Genomic DNA, 20,214 nt, shown 5'->3' with positions numbered 1-20,214 from the left:
GAGCCATCTCCCAGGGCGTTGGTCCCACACAGCACACTTTGGGTGAGCAATATGAATAGAAGGCCCCTCATGTTAAGCAAGTCTCCACAAACAGGGTTTTGTTGTCCTTGTTCTTTGTTTGTTTGTTTTCCTGCAATGAGGCTACTGAGCGATAGACCTTCTCTTGATCCCATATTTGATTATAGCTCTATTATTATACTTTCTATTTTGCTGAATTAGACTTTTCTTCGTGTTCTCTACCACTTGGGAAGTTTATCAAGAATAGTTTGTGTTATTCAGTACCTAACAATGCCAGCGCCTAGCACAGTGTTTATCAAATATTTATTGAAAGAAAATCCTAAAAAAATATGTTCACATGAAGAGCAAAAATCCATGGAACATTATTTATAGTTCTAAGGTATTTTCCATACTTCAAGGCTTTCTACGTATAGAGAGTCAAATGACACATTTCTTTTTCTTTTTTTTTTTGTTCCTGAAATGATACCAACCCAATGTGTCAAAGATCATGCCGGTCAGAAACTCTGATTTGCAGCTGTACATTTATTTAATAATTGGGGGAAATGATAAATATAGTTTGCTTAATAAAATTTTTTAAAATATGAGATGACCCAGATAATTAAAATATTTCATGGTGGAAAAAAAAGTTGAAAAACTAGTCCAGCTCTCTTGCTTTACAGAAGAAGAAATTAAGGCCAATGAGGTGAAAGAGGTTTGTCTACTATCCCATGAAGGCTTTAGAGCAGTGTAGGCATTAAAGTCTACCTCTCCCGACTTCCATGAAGCAGGGTCTTTTCTTTTTTCTGCCTCTTTTCTAGATCTGTTTTCAGGTTTCATTGTAACATTTCTTTCTCCTTCTCTTATCATTTTTCTTTCATTTGCATAACATGTGACATTCTCTTGCACATATCAAGGACTCTTGCCATCTCAGAGCCGGGAGGCCCCGTGAGGTGGCAGTTGAGGAAGCTGCATTTCTGCTCATTTATTGATGGGAAGCACTACTTCTGACAGAGCTGATGCACAGTGACGGGGCAGACTGGCTGAAAACTGGTAGGAGGATTTGGCAACAGCTCTGGGGCCGAACCGAGGCCACAGGCCATATGTCTGGCTCCTCTGTCATAAACGGACGACCAAGTGTACACATTCCCAGGGGTAATGTCACTGGGACCTTATTTGCAAACATATAAACGTATGACATTCAATTATGTTCAGAGGCAATGTTGTCAAAACCACCAAGGAAACAATTTACTGCTCTTACACAGTATGTGACTCAGAGTGCATTAGCAAGTTCTCACTACTTAGTTGTGCAAGATGCATTTGAAGAGGTTCTTTTGCAGCCTGTTGTAGAAGCATGATCCATACACTTAGATAACAGACATTGATCTGATGAAGTTGAGGGTTATTACAGAATTGGCTCAGGTGAAACAGAGCTTATATATGTACATATACATTAAAATCAGACATTTCTTTGTAGGCACCAGCCAGTTAACGGAATAAAGGTTTTTTACAACTAGGGAAGCTATCTGCTAATACCAGTTGGTGACAAATTGATGAAAGACTTAAAATTTTGGCTCCATGAAATTCCATTCATGCTAAATGGTATAACACTTTCTATAGTAAAAAAGAAGACCCTTAATTTATAGAAAATGTGGTTATAGAACAAGCAATAATGTTTTTAACTTTATAAGAGGCCTCATAACATCCTTATAATATTCTTGAAACAAATGCCATTAAACTGAAAGGGCTGATTCCTAGGTTTCCTTATTGACACTATTACTAGTGCTGATAGAAAACACTCAGAAAATTCAATCAGGGAGGTGAATTAGAGCTTCCTACAATAACAACAACAACAACAACAACAACATAACAACAACAACAACAACAACAACAACAACAACAATGTGCTTGTACATTGGCATTATGTTTTTGGGTATATATAAACATGAATTATGTCCTCTAATTTGTGCGTATTAAATGAAATACAACATTTTGGGGAGGCAGCTCCAAGGGAGCATATTCCCATTGTAATAATTTTTTATCATTCTTATTTCACAGATTACAAAACAGATTCAGAGATATTCAAAGAGTTATCCAAGGTCATACCCCAACAATACTAGAATCAAAAGCAGGTATAGGGTGAGTCTTCAAAATCCTAGGGCAGAGTGTTTTCTCACATGATGCTATCTTTACCATCAAGATCAAAAGGTCTATTTTGTAGCTGCTGCTGCCATAAGGGTTAGGAAAAAAATCGATTAGGAGAGACAGGAGGTAGCTGAATCATAGAAGTCTAAACCCCTGAAAGATGGGCAGTGTCAAATGACAGAAGAAAAATGAAGGGAATTTGGAGAATGAACAATGATTGACTGATTTAATTAACATTAAGCACTAATAGGCACCAACTAGTGTTCTAGGTACTGTGATTCACTTTTGAGCAAAAAAGACAAGATCCCCAACTTCATGGAGCCTACACTGTATATGGAATAAGATACACTAAAATAAATAAGCATATTTTTAGAATCAAATGTTAATGTCTATAAAGAAAAAAAAATAAAGTGCATAGAGAGTGGTAGAGGAAAGGAGTGTTTTCTCCAAGTGGTCAGGGAGGGCCTCTCCTGAAGATGACCTTTTTAAAAAAAATTTTTTTTTTAATGTTTATTTTATTTTTGAGAGAAAGAGATGAGTATGAGTGGGGGAAGGGCAGAGAGAGAGGGAGATAGAGAATCTGATGCAGGCTCCGGTTCTGAGCTGTCAGCACAGAGCCTGACACGGGGCTCGAACCCATGAACCCTGAGATCATGACCCAAGCCAAAGTTGGACGCTTAACCGACTGAGCCACCTAGACACCCACTGTAGACGAACTTTGAGCAGACACCCAAATAAGTTAATATTTAGTCTTACAAATATCCCTGTGAAGCATTTTTCAATAGATGAGGCTAGTCATAGAGCTGGGGGTCCACTGGGAAGAATCTTATAAATGATGGGGTTCAGGGCAGGCTGCTCCAAATATGTCACCTTGGCATATTAGTTATTTTGAATTAAAGTTATTTAAGAAATAGCCGATATAAGAACATTGTGACTTTCTTCTGTCTTTCAGGAAAGCAGGAAATAAATTTCCCTGTGATGAATACCCTCCCTGCAGGTAGAGGGTAGAATGCATCCTTATCACCACAGATAGGGAATTCAAGGCCAAGAAGGCTGGAGAAACAAACTTTGTTACTTCTTCATTAATTTGCTAACTTAAGCCCAACTTCTTTGTCCCGTCAATTCTTCAAAAATTTGTTTCTTTATTTAAAAGGTATGGGGCGCCTGGGTGGCTCAGTCAGTTAAGCGTCCGACTTCGGCTCAGGTCATGATCTCACAGTTCGTGGGTTCGAGCCCCGCGTCGGGCTCTGTGCTGACAGCTCAGAGCCTGGAGCCTGTTTCAGATTCTGTGTCTCCCTCTCTCTCTGACCCTCCCCCATTCATGCTCTGTCTCTCTCTGTCTCAAAAATAAATAAACGTTAAAAAAAAAATTAAAAAAAAAAATAAAATAAAAGGTATAAAACCTGCCTGCTTTGGTCACTTCTTTAAGTCTCATATTTATATGAGCTCCCATATATATGAAATTAACTTTGTTCTTCTCCTGTTAGCTTGTCCTATATCAATTTAATTACTATACCAGCTAAAGAAGTTAAAAGGGAAGGAAGGAAAAGTTTTCCTCCCCTACATAGGCTACACTTAAAAACAGAGTTTGTTCTTAAGTGTAGTAAGAAGCCATTAAGAGGTTCTGATTTGCTTTTTTTTTAAAGATCATTTTTAAGATTTAAAAGATAATTTTGTTTTCCTCACAAAAGTTGAGAGGGTGTAAGGAAAGCAGAAGGAAGTAGTCAGCATCGTCCAAGACAGGCACCTGCTCTGTGAAGGCAACGGTGAGCACGGTGCTAAATGACCAGTTTGGGTATGTATTCTGAAGGAAAGACAGAGAAAATTAATATTTGGTAGATTGGCTGAAGTAGGAATTTTTTTGTGGGGCAGGGGGAGGGTGAAATGACAGATCAGGCCTACCTCCTAACTTTTTGTTTTGACTATTTGAACAATTGAAATGAACAAGACTATAAACATATATAGTCAAGTACATGAGACAGAAAGGTTGTGAGTTCGTGCATGGCTACTAACAGAATATATATGCTGATGAAGTTAAGAAACAACAGTTGACTCCACTTGGAGCTGTGTGTTTAATGCCACTGGGCTATCCTAGACTGCCATTGGACTGTCTTAGACTGCCACTGGACTCTCCTAGGTAGGACCATGACAAACCATGGGCAGAACTGAAAGAAAGGAGATCTGCAACCCAATTGTAACCTCTTGAGCAATAATCTCATCTCTTTGACACTCATTTTTATTGTCTGTAATAAGAGGTTTAGCCAGATTAGTAATGTTAAATTTATTTCAAGTTCTGGACTACTTTTAGGAACCTAATGATTATTAATGACTCTCCAGGAAAAAAAAAAACTGCACATATATTCAAAATTTCAACACAGAGACCTAAGGACTCAGCCACTAAACATTAGCAAAGGTTCCTCCTGTTCAAGATGCATGATTCCATACAACATCAAAATAAGTCCCAAATCATACAAAACAATACATGTCCACTGCAGTGTGGCAGACAGCTTGCAGCAAAATTTGCTCAGGCACGTGAACTAGTAAATGCCCTCATCTTTGTAGCCGTAATGTCGAGGACATTCAGCTTCTCATTCACTGCATATTAGGAGAGAGAATCAAGAGTCACAGGTGAGTTTTTCACTGGAGATGACCCATGTGCCTACTAATCATACTTATTTAGCCCGATTTAATCATCTGGCACCTGACCCCTAACTGCAAATGGGATAGATGACAGAGGCAAGCACGTTTGGTAGGCATTATATTTTCTTTCATATATGCTTTCTTCTTACACAGAAGTTTTTCTAGCTCATGTAGAAACTTTTGGTTAAATAAGTGTAGACTTAATCTAAACGATGGAATACTATGAAACTGTCAATAAATTCGTAAAGACCTCTAAGGCATGAAATTATGTGAAAAAGCAAAATACAAAACCGTGTGGATAGTAGGCTGCCACTCATGTAAGAAAGAGAAAATCAGACTTTATGTTTCTGTTTGCATGTACACAGAAAATCTCCAAAGGATAGACTGAAGAAGCTAGCAGAAAGGATTACCTGGTTATGGTGATAAAGATCATGGATGGGAAAGGCAGGTGAGAAAGTGAGACTTTTTATTGGTTACTTACTTTTTTTTTTTTTTTACTATGTTGATTTTTGAACTATATGAGTATATTGCCAACTCAAACCATTAAAAGTTGAAAAAAGAGTGGGGAATAAAAACTCATGTTCTCACCCTATGTCTGATCATCTTTATTCTCTATGCTGGCGGGTATCAAGACATGAGTGGCTAATTCCAGAGCTCCCACTCTTATTTATTTATTTTTTCAGAGCTCCCACTTTAAAAGAATGACAGTGTCTGATGGAGTAGGACGGTAATGCATCACTCAACAGCTCAAGCATGGCTTCATTACAGAGTAACGTGCATCATGTCTTGTGTTATTGCTTACTTAACAGATCTCTTTCCATAGTATGGATTAACCAAGATAAAGTAGCTAAATACTGCCTGAGATTCCCTGTCTATAGATAAGGCTTCCATTTGTCAGGATAAGGAGTAAAACTAAGCAATAGATTGGCAGATTTCCTGCTCATTTTATCACAATGCTAATATACAAACCTATAAGAATTTCTGAGTCATAGTTTGATATGGGTTTAGTCTTACAAAATTACTGACCTGCATGAACAAAGTTCCCCAAGGGAAAATTATTTTTCTTCATAATTTTGTATACTATTCCAATTTGTTATGCATGAAACTCATTATATTTTCATTATTAATGGCTTATAGCTTTCAAAGTAAAAACAATATAAAATTGCAATGAAAAGTATAAGATGCTGAATTAGATATGGATTATATCCCTACCTCCGGTAGTTGTGTTTCTATGAGCTTTTCACTTACTCTTTCTAGAGTTTTCATTTCTCCATCTGTAAAGTGGGAATAACGTTAACTCCTTTATGTAGTTGTGATAACTGAGGTTTGGTATTTAAAATACTTAGCACAACACCTCATATAAGAAAGCGTGCTCTGTAACTGGTTGCTATCATTAATATTACAAAGTGGCTAACAAATCACAGTGTCCTAAAATTTATTTGAAGTTAATACTACAACAAAATTCAGAAATGAGTCAGATATTACTTCTCTTTCCCAAAGTTATGGTGAGACTTTCAGGGTAGATAACAAGTTCCTTTTACCCCTATGGTAACCTGCCAAGTTAGGAGTGGCCATGCTGGAACAGCATATGGGACAGGAAACAGCATGGACTGCGGGATCAAGAAAAACACTGACATCTGGAAAATGTGGATTGTTGTTCAGATTAATTGAGATAGTTTTGGAAAATCACTTACCACATTGTAAGCTCTTATTAAATAGAAGTTCTTTTTAGCATTTTATGGTAAAACAAGAGGATAGATAATTGAGACCATTAAGTCAAACCATGATTCTAAAAGAGTCTGTCATTTAGGAAATGGTCTATATTTGGGGGAAGTTAGTAGAGAGTAAAAATATTTGAATAATGTGCCATTATGGCTTAATTTTACCATATTATTAAACTTCAGTATTTTGTTTTCTAAAATCTTTTCTCAAAGTTTTGAGCTCTGTAATATTTTAAACATGTTTCTTCTTTATTTTTAAGCCCAGTCTCTCAAGGGAAATTTAATTTGTATGTTTCTGATTCTTTTACACTTAACTCATCCAAAAGTTATTTTGTAAGAATTCTTTGATGTCCAGAAAACCTTATCATTTTCTTATAATATATTCAAGATTTCTTCCTTTGGAAAATAGAAATCATGTCTTGCTTAAAGTAAATAAACTAAAACACCCAATTTGGGGAGAGGTATAAAATCCCCCCCCCCACACACACACCTCATTTCCTTCCTCTTTATAAGCCTTCTCTGTTAGTATCTTGGCTTCCAGCAAGGATCATTCTAATTCAGGAAGGAATTGGAGAGTTTAACCTTCCTTAAGTCAGAAAACTCAATAAATATTTTTTGTTACCTCTGATATATGGGGAAATATGCAAGTTTCCGTGGGTGATAGCAATGAAAATGAGACAGAAAAATAAAATATAGTGCATAGTCTCATGAAATTTATATTCCAGTGGTAGAGATAGGCACATATTAAGGAAATTATAATATTTGGCTGGACAAAACACTCTGAAAGAGGTAAAAAAAAGTTTTGTCTAAATAGTACAAGAAGAATTGTGAATTCAGTCTGAAGAACTGAGGAAAGATTTTCACATAATAGATAAAATTTAAGCCAGCCATATTAGAGTTTCAGAGATTTTTATCATTTCAATGAGTGAAGAAGTTAAGGAAGGTGGCCCCTTCTCAAAGCCACTTGGGCATAACATATAAGCTGAAGCCAAAAACTTGCAGCACTTAAAAAAAAAAACAAACAGGGTGGGGCACCTGGGTGGCTCAGTCGGCTGAGCATCCAACTTCAGCTCAGGTCATGATCTCACAGTCCGTGAGTTTGAGCCCCGCGTCGGGCTCTGTGCTGACAGCTAGAAGCCTGGAGCCTGCTTCAGATTCTGTGTCTCCCTCTCTCTCTGCCCCTCCCCTACTCATGCTCTGTCTCTCTCTGTCTCAAAAATAAATAAAAACATTTTAAAAAATTAAAAAAAAAAAAAAACAAAGAGGAAAAGAATCTGAATGTTCTTGAGGAGAACAAGTAATACAAATGCACAAAGATAAAGCTGGGCACCTAGGTAGCTCAGCTGGTTAAGCATGTGACTCTTGATTTTGGCTCAGGTCATAATCTCACAAGTTCATGAGTTTGAGCCTCGCATCAGCATGGAGCCTGCTTGGGATTCTCTCTCACTCTCTGTTTCTCTCTCTCTCCCTCTTCCCTCCCTTTATCTCTCTTAAAATTAATAAATAAACTAAAAAAAAAAAAAACAGAAGAAGAAGAAATGAAAAGCTGATGTAAGTATGAAGGGTGAGAAAGAGATTAGAGTCAGAAGGTTCAAAGACCAAGTCTACTTGTGACTACTTCAGTAGTTAAAGCAAGGATCAGTGAGGATATCAACTATTGTACGAAGAAAGAAAAGATGAGGAACAAAGAAGGAAGAATCAATTAATGGTTCCTGGATTTTTAGTTAAAGTGTACATTAGTTACAATATAGGCCAAACTGACTACAAAAAAGAAACCTTAAGAAGGAAAGAAAAGAAAGCTAAAAGCAGGGCCGTTCAAACAAGAGAGAATTTGTATTTTCTTCTCCAGTAATAGTACAGAAGTAGGGGCATGATTTAGGATGGAGTGACTATTCCACAAGGTCACACACAGGGTTGCTGAAATAGTGAAAGCTGGCTCTCAACTGTCCCCCCTCCCCCCATCCAATCTCTGGAAAGAGGAAAGAGGAAGCAAGAACTTTCCTTTCACAGAAGTGATCCTGAAATTGTATGCATTGCATCCATTCGTATCCCATTAATCATATGACTCCAAGAGAATTTTCTATTCAGAATCTAAAACTTGGCAGAGTTCAAGAGACTGTTTCCCTACATCATATGCTTATATCACTAGTGGAGTTTGAAATTATTTTTTGCTGATAAAAAGTAGTAGACTATAGATCCCACAGATGGCAAGGTGAGTGGAGGCAAAACGGATGGGAGGGAAAAAAAGATAAAAGCCCAGATAAGGCAGTTTATTTTTCTTGGTTTGAGGCCAGTGGCTTGGTCCTGATACGAAGATTCTGAAGCTAAACAATCACCCGGCTACAGGTTCCCTGTGCTAGACTAGACCAGTAGAAGTAGGGATCCAGATAGATCCTATATAAACATCAGACATGAATGATCGTCACACTTACCAACAATGATTTTAAAAACTGTGTAGCTATTGGCTAATGCCTGACACCTGAAAAAGATCATGAGCTCCAGGGGGCAAGGCCTTTATTTTTCTGTTCAATACTGAATTATCCCAGTATCTAGGGAAGTACCTGATATATTTTAGAAGCTACATATACACACATATTTTTAAAACTGTAACTTGAAAAGTGTCAAATCCACAGTAAAACTGAGAGTACTACAATAAATACAAACGTTCACTAATTGTTAATGTGTGCCACATTTGCATATTCCTTTCTCTTTCTTCATCCCGAATCCACTGAAAGTAAGTTGCAGATGTTATAACACTATTCTTAAATAGTTAAGGAAGGAAGGAAAGAAAGAAAAAAAGGAAGGAACAAAGACATACATGCCAGCTATTCTTTTAATTCCTTTACTTTTAAATTTACCAAATCTTTGTGTTTTACCTTTACTCCCAGGATAACTTAGCCAAAGTATTTTCTTGTTTGTTTCATAGATACCTTTTACAGGACAAACTGAAGTCATTTACATGAATACTATTTCTGAATATTCTGCAAAAATATATTCAGTTTAAAGATAATTTAAGAAGCTACTATAAACCAAATGAGTCTTAAAATTAAATTTTTATTTAAATGGATGCATTTTAACCAAAAAATAATTCTTAGTTAAACAAGAAGAGAAAAATTGAAAAAAAGGCCAATATTGTGATGATCTAGCTTTTCTTCACTTTGACCTCTAGAAACAGTCTTTACTGGGTGCTTTTGCTTTACTTTGAGAAGAGTGACTTAAGAATTGAGGTACTTATAAATAGAGATAAGAAAAAAGTTATCTTCAGAAGTTTCAGTAGATCCTAAAGAATTTCTCTCTGGTAGAGGAATAAATTATCAACATTTTGATGGCATTCATAGATGGTCCTAGAGGAAGTGATAAAACATCAGTAAATTCAGGACAATACTATAATTAAACTTTAAGAAATTGGTAGTGGAGGAAAAAAATCAAAGGACTTGTAAAAGCATAAAACTGATACTAGGAAAATAAATCTGTAATTGGTTTCTTCAAAAGAATAAAGAACACTGTCATTCATAAAGGACCTACTAACTTTTCAGGGACTCAGATCTAGTAAATGGTAATATAGAGATAAAAGCTTAAATTCATCTGACTACATTTTACTCTACCCTAATATATAGCCTCCCATATACCAAGGAGACTATTTAAAGAACAGAAGAGTCTTGTTTTGGGAAGGTTTATATATTGTTCCTTCAAATTAAATGGAACTACTATATTGTATATGAATATTCAGTATCAGAATATTGGCCAACAGATTTGTTGATGGGGTGCTACAGTGCAAAGCAAATGCTTGCCTTATTTACATTCAGAGCTCAAAAGTTTCATATGTACATATATATATGAACTGCATATACATGTTTTAGCTTTTTAGTTACGAGATTTTATTATTACAGTGATCCTGCAAAGGAAGTCATAAAACTACTAGCATTACCATTTCAAGACAAGGTAACTAAGGAACATAAAGATTAAATGATTCATCCAATGTTACTCAGTTTGTTAGGGCTGCTGCAAAGACCACCCATACCCACTGGCTACCCCTTGTACTTTTTTTTAATGTTTGTTTATTTTTGAGACAGAGAGAAGAGAGAGACAGAGCACAAGAGCGGAGGGCAGAGAGAGAGGGAGACACAGAATCCGAAGGAGGCTCCAGGCTCTGATCTTTTGGCCGAGTCCAATGCGGGGCTCGAACCCATGAACTGTGAGATCATGACCTGAGCCCAAGTCGGCCGTTTAACTGACTGAGCCACTCAGGTGCCCCTGGCCACCCCTCGTATTAAGCAGTTTGTTACCTAGGGATTCAGACTTTTCAACATCTTTCTTACTATTGTTAATGGAGAGACTAACTAAGCTCAATTAAAATTACAAATACCTTCCTTGGATGGCAAGGAGAGCAGAGTTTGCCATGAAGGCTTTGGGCACCCCGCAAGAGTACAAAGCGCTGGGGTGCTGCCTGTCCACCCCCAAATGCCGCATTCTGCCCCTGTATCACATGTGAATCCCTGCACTTGATGCTGTGGCCAAGTCCCGCTTCTCCTACTCTGTGTCTCACCTGAAGATGAGGAAGTGTTCAGGGCAAACTGTCTACCCTGGACAAGTGTTCAAGAAATCCCCCTTGAGGGTGAAGAACTTCAGCATCTGGCTGTGCAATGACTCCCTCAGCAGCATCCACAACACCTGCCAGGAGTACCAGGACCTGACCACTGTAGGTGGTGTCACCCAATGCCATGGTGCCATGGGCGCCCAACACCATGACCAGGCCCACTGGATCCAGATCATGAAAGTGAAGGAGACTGCAGCCAGAAAGTGCTGCCCACTGGCAGCCAAGCAGTTCCACAGCTCCAAGATCGAGTTCCTGCTGCCCCACCGGGTCCTGTGTCACCAGCACAAGCCACGCTTTACCACCAAGAGACCCAACACCTTCTTTTAGGTGTAGAGCCTCCCTGTCCCCAGGTCTGCCCAAATAAACTCCTTGGGAAAACCGAACTATAAAAATAAATAGATAAATAAATAAATAAAATAATGAAATTACAAATAACTAACCAGATCTATCATTATTAGGAAGTTAATCTAAATGTCACTGATCATATAACCTTTTTCTAAATAAGATTCCTTAATCTGAGATTACACCTGTCTCACTTGCCATTTTCAGCACTGGACAGAGCAGGACTTCTCCCTTATCCTAATGTATAAAGCAAACATCAAGAGAAAGTGGAGGTATGCCTACACCTCAGAGTTATTACAAAGATCTTAACTGTTATCTAGATAAACTTTCTTAGTATTTTTGGAGTCTCTTTAAAAAATCTGATGGAATGCATGGTGGCTGTTTGAGAAAATAAAATAAATAAAACAAAGCAAAACTGAAAAAAAAACCAGGAAATAAAAAGTGGGGGCAGATATAGATGGGACAGTTCATTCACTATAGGTTAAGAAACCCTGGTCTGGGAATATGGGATTGAATCAGTGCACTAGCTTTGGAACATAGTAAGAACTGAAAGACTAATAGATGACAGAGTTTTACAGATGAATTCACAATGAGTCACGAAGGAAAAGGAGACCAATGGCAAGGTTGTAGAAGAACCTGGGCCAGAAATATGCTATTCCTTCAGTAGCATGACTTAGATAACAATCTGTATCACTCCTTTCATTCCCCATTTCTTATAGAGACTATCCGTGGGCTATTTCACTTACCTGAATATCTAAAATAAATACATTCAAGGGAAAAGCAATAAAGGTAAATAACACAACATAGAAATAAATGAAGAAATCTTAAAAGTACTTTAGATCTCCCCAAAATGAAAAAAGAGAAATGTCTTCAGAGATATCTATACTATAAAGAGAACATTTTTTTATCATGGTTAATAGAGTTATAACCAGAAATAAATGGAAGAAGTCATATATGTGCACACATTTTTGTGAAAATCAGTACACGTGCCTATGCACACAAATTATGTCTGTGTCTTTATGTGCGTGAACGTATAATATACTATTTATCTATCTTTCTAGCTCTTAATATAATTTCTTTGACAATCTCATTGCTAATAGATTCAGGTGCAGTCTCTCAAGGGAAGTGGTGGAAAATATAGCTCTTTTTGAAGAATGGTAAAATAGACTAGATATTTTGTGAGCAGATTGGTGTGTACAATTTCCAAGTAAACTCGAAGGCAGTAAAATATGGAGATTAAAAAAATTATAAAAAATAAGTTGCTAAAAAGGTGATGGAATTTTGGAAACATACCTAACTCACTGAATTAGAATTTCCATATATTCGATTGCTATAAATATGCCTAAAATGTTAGCTATTAATTAAACTGGAGTTATAAAATAAAAAGCCAGTAATTTTAGAATTTTGCCAGAGTATCTCAGTAAACATGAACATAGTTCTAACCCATCGTGAGATGAAGAACAGGCTGCCTAGCAACCGTTTTAACTAGTTCCCCAGAGGTTCTCAAGAGAAAAATGGGTGTTTGGAGGGAGAGCATTTGTTTTTGTTTTTGTTCTTATATCAAAGTTGCAGGATCATTTCTAGCTTCTCTAGTCATTTTTCTTCTTGTCCTCATCATCTGAAAGAAATAATGAAAAAGAGGAAGCAAAGAAGGAAGCAAGGGAAGGAGGAAGAGAGGGAAGAATGAAAGATGGATAAAGATCAATATGGGCCGTCTGAAGCACTCACTCAGGAATTCAAACATAATAATGGAAATCGAAGTCAGGTTCTTCTGTTTATCATATACAGGCATATACACCTTTTTGTGGAATGCTCACAAATCAAATTCAAAGTAATGACATTGGCTGGAGAAACTACACATTCATTGAAATGTGTGACAGGAAAGAATATATGTTGGTGGCATTTCTTGACCCAGGATTCAAGGGCAACTTTGAAACTCTATGCCTACTTCATGAAGCCATAGATCACAAGGAAGATGTTCTCATAAAGAAAATGTGGCAGGTTAGGTCACTCTCCTCCTTCCAGACTTCCTGGTTAAGTAAAAGCACACTCATAAAACATTCACAGCATATTTTCATAGGATGTCCTATCATGTAAGTCCCTGACAGGGGAGGGAAGAGAAAGTGTTTGATGCTGATTCCAGAAACAGTAGCTTTAAGTGTTTCTTTTGAGAAATGTAGAGAGAGAGAGAGAGAGAGAGATGCACCCAGTTTTTACTATGTACCTTTCATATAGCCTTTATGAGTTTGGGAGGGAAGAACAAAGATGATTTCAGGTTAAATTCCAGAGTTAATGATGTGTTCATGAAAATGTAGAGAGCAAAAATTATGAGTTAAAAAGGTTATCATCTCAGGCAAAGCCGAAGCAGTGGTGGATCTGGAGCAGGATGGGTAAGTTACATACATGAGATGCTTAGGAACATAAATTACCTGTATTCTTATTTTATGCAATTGTTTTTATGGCTTTTGACTCCATTTTAAGACTCTGTGGCCAGTTGGGTTTAGTGAACATCATTTTGCAAGCCAACAATGCAAAAGTGCTTCAATGATAAAAACTGGGCTTTATAATCATTGTAATATAGAAACAATGTTCCTTCTAGAACTTACTCTGAGCCCTGGGTTCATTTGTAGCTCTATTATTGACCCCATATGAAACATGGAATTTATTTGCTGTTTAGTACTTTCCTGAAGAACAGAAGAGAAAGTGGTTCCATTGCTTTGAATTACCTGAGAAAGTTGCCATAATTTGCCATTTCCCAATGCAAAGCTGGATTTCAAAAGTTAGATTCTGACCTCAATGATGAATGTTAAGTGCCAAGACTGTATTTTAACTATGCTGAGGCATAAGACTTATATGTAACTCCATTTGTTTAGGTTATAATGAAGATTTATTTTGACACATTATTCTATGTATTTCAGCATCTTATCATTGATTGGGACATTATCAAAACAAAACCTTTTGTGAGGTAGGGAGGCTTTTTCCATTTTCATATTTTTTTATATTCTAGTTCTTCATGTTTCCTAAAGGTAAATAATGCATGAGAAAACCTGCAGTACCCTGACTAGCATTTTTCTTTAAATATTAAATACTGCTTTTGAAAATGTTTGAACTATGAATAGTTGTGCCCAATAATTTTCCGGTTAGAAATAAAGCTTGATATTTATCCATTCTCCCTTTGATGTCGTAGCACACTAATGCTCTGCAGCGTGGTTGACTACTGAATTCCACCCAAAAGTTATGAAACTTACAATTTCATGAAAAAACAAGGATACAGATACTCTTTGAAGGAGTGGTTTACATGTTTAATAGAAGGGTGATTTTTGTTTTTTTTTTTTTTGGCAGTGGCTTTGGTTTCTTATTGATGTTGTTTTCACAGCTAAGGATATGTTCGATTTTATTTTTTTTTTCAATAAATGTCATGACAACCCTAAATTAAGTCCACTAATGTATAAAGGAAACGATTCCATGGATAATACCAAAGAGTACTTCACTTCAATTGCTGTAAACCTTCCAAAGGACAGTTTAAATTGCTCCTACCTACGTATGTATCTTATTTGAAAAAGTCTACAGCTTAGTAATCCAGATTTCCTACAAAGATCGAGAAAAATCCTCAATTTATGCAGTTGAGGATTTTTATAATGAGGAAAAAAATTACAGTTTACAAGTAAGCTAAAATAGGTGGTGCAGTGGCAGCTATTGAAGTCAGACATGAGTTGTATTCTAAAAATTTCCCAAATCATTCAGAATACTTAGTACAAAGTCCTCTTTCCTTCCTTACTTAGGGTTAAGGTGTTCTCATAAGGTCTCCCCACTGGGGACATCTTTACATGATTCATAGAAATCTCATACATAGCACAGGAAGAGTTGTAACAGGATAATGGTAATATACACGCATGCTGGAGTCAAACTACCAAACTCACTGACCATCGGACCTGGGAAAACTGTTCAATCTCTGTACCTCAGTTTCCTCATCTTCAAATGAAGATAATAATAGTGCCCACCTCTAGAACCGCTGAGCAGGAAATGAATTAATATCTGCCAAGAATCAACAAGTGTCTGTCTGAAACATTGTATTATGGTATGACAGCATGGCAAACATTATCTAATGTTGACAAAATACTTCATCAGCCTTATAATTTATTGCTTTGGGGTTTGACCAAATATAGATTTTAATAGGTGAGGGGGGAGAGGCCATCATTCGATACCTATCACTCCTTTACCAAATATTTATTGATGATACACATTCCAGTTGTGAGGTAGTTAGAAGGATCAAGTCCTTGAAACCACTAATGTTACTAAACAACCAGAAGTACAGTGAAAGGAACCTATCACTGTTGTCCATGTCCCAGAACAATCAATTAGGATGTGTGCATCTGTTAGAGTTTTGTTGTTTTCATTTTTTTTACGTTCATTTGTTTTGTGAAAGACAGCAGGAGTGGGGGAAGGGCAGAGAGAGTGAGGCTCCCCTCTGTCAGCGCAGAGCCCCAGGCAGCTCCAACTCACAAAACGGTGGTGAGATCACCACCTGAGCCAAAACCAAGAGTGAAAAGCTCGATGCTCGACACACGGGGCCGCCCAGGCCACCCCTCCATTAGACAGAGTTAAATGCCTTTTGTGGGGAATTGTCTTTTGGGGTAGGAAATGGACACAGCTTTAAAGGCATTTTATAAACAGTCAAATCGTAGCCAGGGTGCCCCTTTAATAATTTACCCAATTAGAGTATTAACAATTTATCCAATCTCAGCCTCTAAGGATACAATCTGAAATAATATTTTAATTGCCTAGGATAAGTAATGCACTTATTAGGAAATTCGCTGGATATTCTATCTTATGTGCTTTTGATAAGCCCAACAAGAGCCCATTCTGCGTCGACCTCTTTACTGAGGGCTATTCATCCGGTGATGACCAAGACTGGTTCCTCCTGGCAAGATGCTCAAATCTCACAAGTGCATACAGGTGAATGTGAAACGAACTTTCATACAAAATTACTGCCATAGTGCAGCGTTGGTGATACAGTGGTGAGCACAGCTGCCTTCCAAAATCACTGCTATACTTTTATAAGGAAGTGTTTTGGATTGCACAAAAGAGCAGTGAAAGTCTAGTTGGCTTAAGCAAGGGGTTAGGTCAAGAAAACTTGAAAAGTTTACCGTGCGTTGGGCAGATGAGCATTCTAACAGAATATTCAAAATCCTTCTTAACCATCTTAAAAATCTTTAAGGCCCAATAGGATATACTCAGTCATATCCCTTAATTTGCCAAAGACCAATGATCTCCAAACAGCCGACACTGAACCTGGTAGATTAAATTTCCCACATGTACAAATTCAACTGCTACATTACGATGCCACACAATGAGGCCTAACTGGATAGAAAGAGGAGAGGGGGGCTGAAAGAAATCACAAGAGCAAGCAAAGTGCGGCCCAAAGGCTGGGACTGAACAAACGGGCTTACCGGTTACAGGAGGCAATGCGGTGAAACCTCGAGGCTGTGCCGGACCTGCTCGATGCAATACACCCTCCTCCATGCCCGGCTTGCGCGCTGGGCAGGAGAGACCGAGGACAGGCAGAGGAACCGAGTCACGAGTCCCTCAAAGGTGCTGCTGCAGAGGCGCGCCAGGAAAATCGGACCTTGGGATGTGGAAGGTGACCTCTCGCCAACCTCATAGGGCGGGAAAAGAAACCAACACAAAGGAACACGGACGACGCGAGGGGAGGAGGCAGGCATCCTTAGGGTGCGGGGTTTGCAGGGCGACTGCGCAGGGGAGGTGCTCAAGCGCAGGCGCAGGCGCAGGCGCAACGCGGGTCCCTGGGGAGCCCAGGCCCCCCAGCCCTCCGCCGAGCGCATCGGCTTCGCAGAAGGGCTGGAGACCACGAGGGACACGCCGGACTCCAGAAAGAAGAAAAGGTAGGTCACTTAATTTGCAGCAGCAAGAGAAACCACAGTGGAGGAAAACTCCTTGAGAGGAGTGGAGCAGTGAGGAGCTTCAGGAGGGTTTAGGATTTTGCTGAATGATTTAAGGAGGGATTTCAGAAATGGAGCTAGCTCTGGAGTTTCCATCAAAAGGAGGGGGCAGTTCAGTAATTGGGCATGTCGGCTATCTGTTCAGGAGGTGAGATGAGCTAATCTAGAAGCAATTTCCGTGTGCTCTTGGGCATGTCCTTTTGGAAACTGTTGTGTTTTGGTCTTGCCAGTGACCTGTTGGGAGACGTGGTTGATGTTTGTTAATAGGAGGGTTCCATACCTAATTGTGCTGGTTTTCATTTCCTGGAGTGTGAGATCCTTGGAAAGGACAGGGCTTCAAGATCTTAAAATGAGTAGAGGGAGAACGGATTAGGGTTCCAGTCTGAATTTTTGCACGTGCGCGCGCGCGCGCGCGCGCGCGTGTGTGTGTGTGTGTGTGTGTGTGTGTGTGTGTGTGATACTAGTCTGGCTGGTGAGACCAAGAAACTTGCAGATTTTATGTCACTAGTTTGAGCAGAGTTACTATAGTGGAGAGCACGGTATGAGGAGCCTTGGAAAAAATATATTTTTTGATCTTTCAAAACAATGTCCACCAACTATATGACATTCTGAAAAAGGCAAAACCGTGGGGACAGCAAAAACATCAGTGGTTGCCAAGAGTTAGGGTGGGGGGAAGGGATGAATAGGTGGAGCACAGAGGATATTTAGGGCAGTGAAGTTACTCTGTATGATACAGTTGGGGAGGCAGAACTTTATCTTTACCCTCTTTGGGTTTTTCTTCTGGGCCTGAGAATTGGACTAACATAAAATAGATTAACAGGGGAAAAATACGGATTTATGCAAGTTTACATGGCATGGGAGTCCTCATAAGGAATGAATACCCAAAGAAATGGCAAACTTACATGCCTTTATCACTGGGCTGTGCAAAGAGAGACAATTATGGAAGAGTAACTAAACTATACAGGGAAGCTAAGGGAGATAAGAATTGTTATTGTTTTAACAAAGTTTGTTTTTACAGAATTCTTTTGACTTTGATTCCCCCACTGAAGATGGTTTTTTCTAGTACAGAGAGGCCATCTTTCACATGGGAATTTGTATTTCCTATTTTTTTAATGTTTATTTTATTTTTGAGAGAGAGAGAGAGAGAGAGAGAGAGAGAGAGCAGGGTAGGTGACTGCTACTTGCTAAGAACTTAAACATTTGCCAGTGAAGTGAACAAATATTACATGACTTTTAAATGTTTGTGAAAATGAATTTTTGAACACTCGGTTGACCAAACTACTAGTGGGGCAATGTGATAATTTAGTGCTTTGTCTTAAAAAGTTATACCTTTGCATTTCAAAAACAACCTTATCTCCTTCCCAAAGTTCCACATATTAACTGAACCGTTCATACAAAATAAATAAATAAAATAAAATAAAATTAGATAAGTACTGTAATCAAGCATAACCTATTTTCCTGTCTGACATATTTTTTTTACATTTCATCTTTACTGAGGCATAGTGAAAACATGACTGCTTAAATCAATTGTGTGATAACCTGTTTCTGGGGAGAAATGGCTAAAAGTAGGAATTAAAAGGTAGGAAGGTCAGACCTTTTAAGTACCCTAGTCAAATTTCATGTTCTAAAAACATTCTGTGATACTAATGAGAACAAATAAAACATCCTTTCAGTTTTGTTTCTTAAAAACATTTTTGCCATTCTGTATTATGTTTGGTTATTTCTGTAATTCTCCTTCAGTAGTTTGGCATTTCCTCAAGGATTGGACAATATCTTTATGTCTTTTTTTTTTTTTTTTCGAGAAATACACTTCAACATCAGTTTCAGTCTTTTATGTTGGAATTGTGCAATCAGTGTTGCTGAATTTATGTCTGCATTGCTAAGTTGCAATTTGCTGGAAATATGGTCTTTAGTATAAAAGGACTTCCTTGTTGCTTTCCATGCTCATTTGAGTGTGATTATCTTACCTCTTTCCTGCATACATATTTACTTCTTCCTGCACTTCATGCACCAACTCCCCCCAACTTCCCACATGCATATTTAATCATATTTTTTCATCAGAAAATCTTGCAAACTCCTTCAATTTAATAATAAAATCTAGTTATGAAAATTACTTAGTCCAAGAATGCATTGACATTGGATTCTCCTCCAACATGAATCTTGTCGGTTTTCTTCTTTAGACATCAATGTGCATTTTCACTTTAAACATGAGAGCACGCTGCAGTTCCCTTTGATTTGGTTGCATATTTACAAAATTAAATGTAAAGCAAATGTAGCTTTGTAAAAATCACCTCTCCCATAAAACAAGATAATGTGAGAGGGGAAGAAACAACATAACAATTAGAAGCAAACTGTCTTAGCAAGGTGATGGATTCTTTGTACAGTAGAAATGTATAATCATCAAAGAGTTTTATCTCCGTCTGAATGCTACATCACATAGGCATGTGTAAATGCCAACACACCTGCCTGAACATTGAGAAAAACACAAAGGCTCCATCATTCATTCTTATACTGGGCTCAGTTTTTACCCTGAGGTGCTGTAGGCACTCATGTAGCACCGCATATTTTAAGACATTGAACACCTTGCATGAGTGTTCCTGCGCCAGAGCAGATTATTCAAAATAATAGCCTGGAGTGGTGCCTGTACACTTCAGAGGACTGCCTAACCCGTTGTTTGTTTCAAAAGAGAGGCAGGTCCCTGAGAATAGATATTGCCTATCACATTTCAATGTTGTACCAAGTCCTCTAAGGAAACCAGAAGGTGGAGAGAAAGGTAAGCATTTTCCTGCTTGGAACTGCATTAAGCATTCTAACC

At 38.0% G+C, this 20,214-nt stretch overlaps 1 pseudogene; it reads left to right on the top strand.

Annotated features, from left to right (window-relative positions):
- Positions 1–10,899: 10,899 nt before the first annotated feature.
- Positions 10,900–11,424, top strand: LOC122228269 (annotated as a pseudogene).
- Positions 11,425–20,214: the final 8,790 nt, after the last annotated feature.

Source organism: Panthera leo, chromosome C1, assembly GCF_018350215.1.
Source record: "Panthera leo isolate Ple1 chromosome C1, P.leo_Ple1_pat1.1, whole genome shotgun sequence".
NCBI classification, from domain to species: Eukaryota; Metazoa; Chordata; class Mammalia; order Carnivora; family Felidae; genus Panthera; species Panthera leo.
This window is presented reverse-complemented; position numbering and strand designations above follow the sequence as displayed.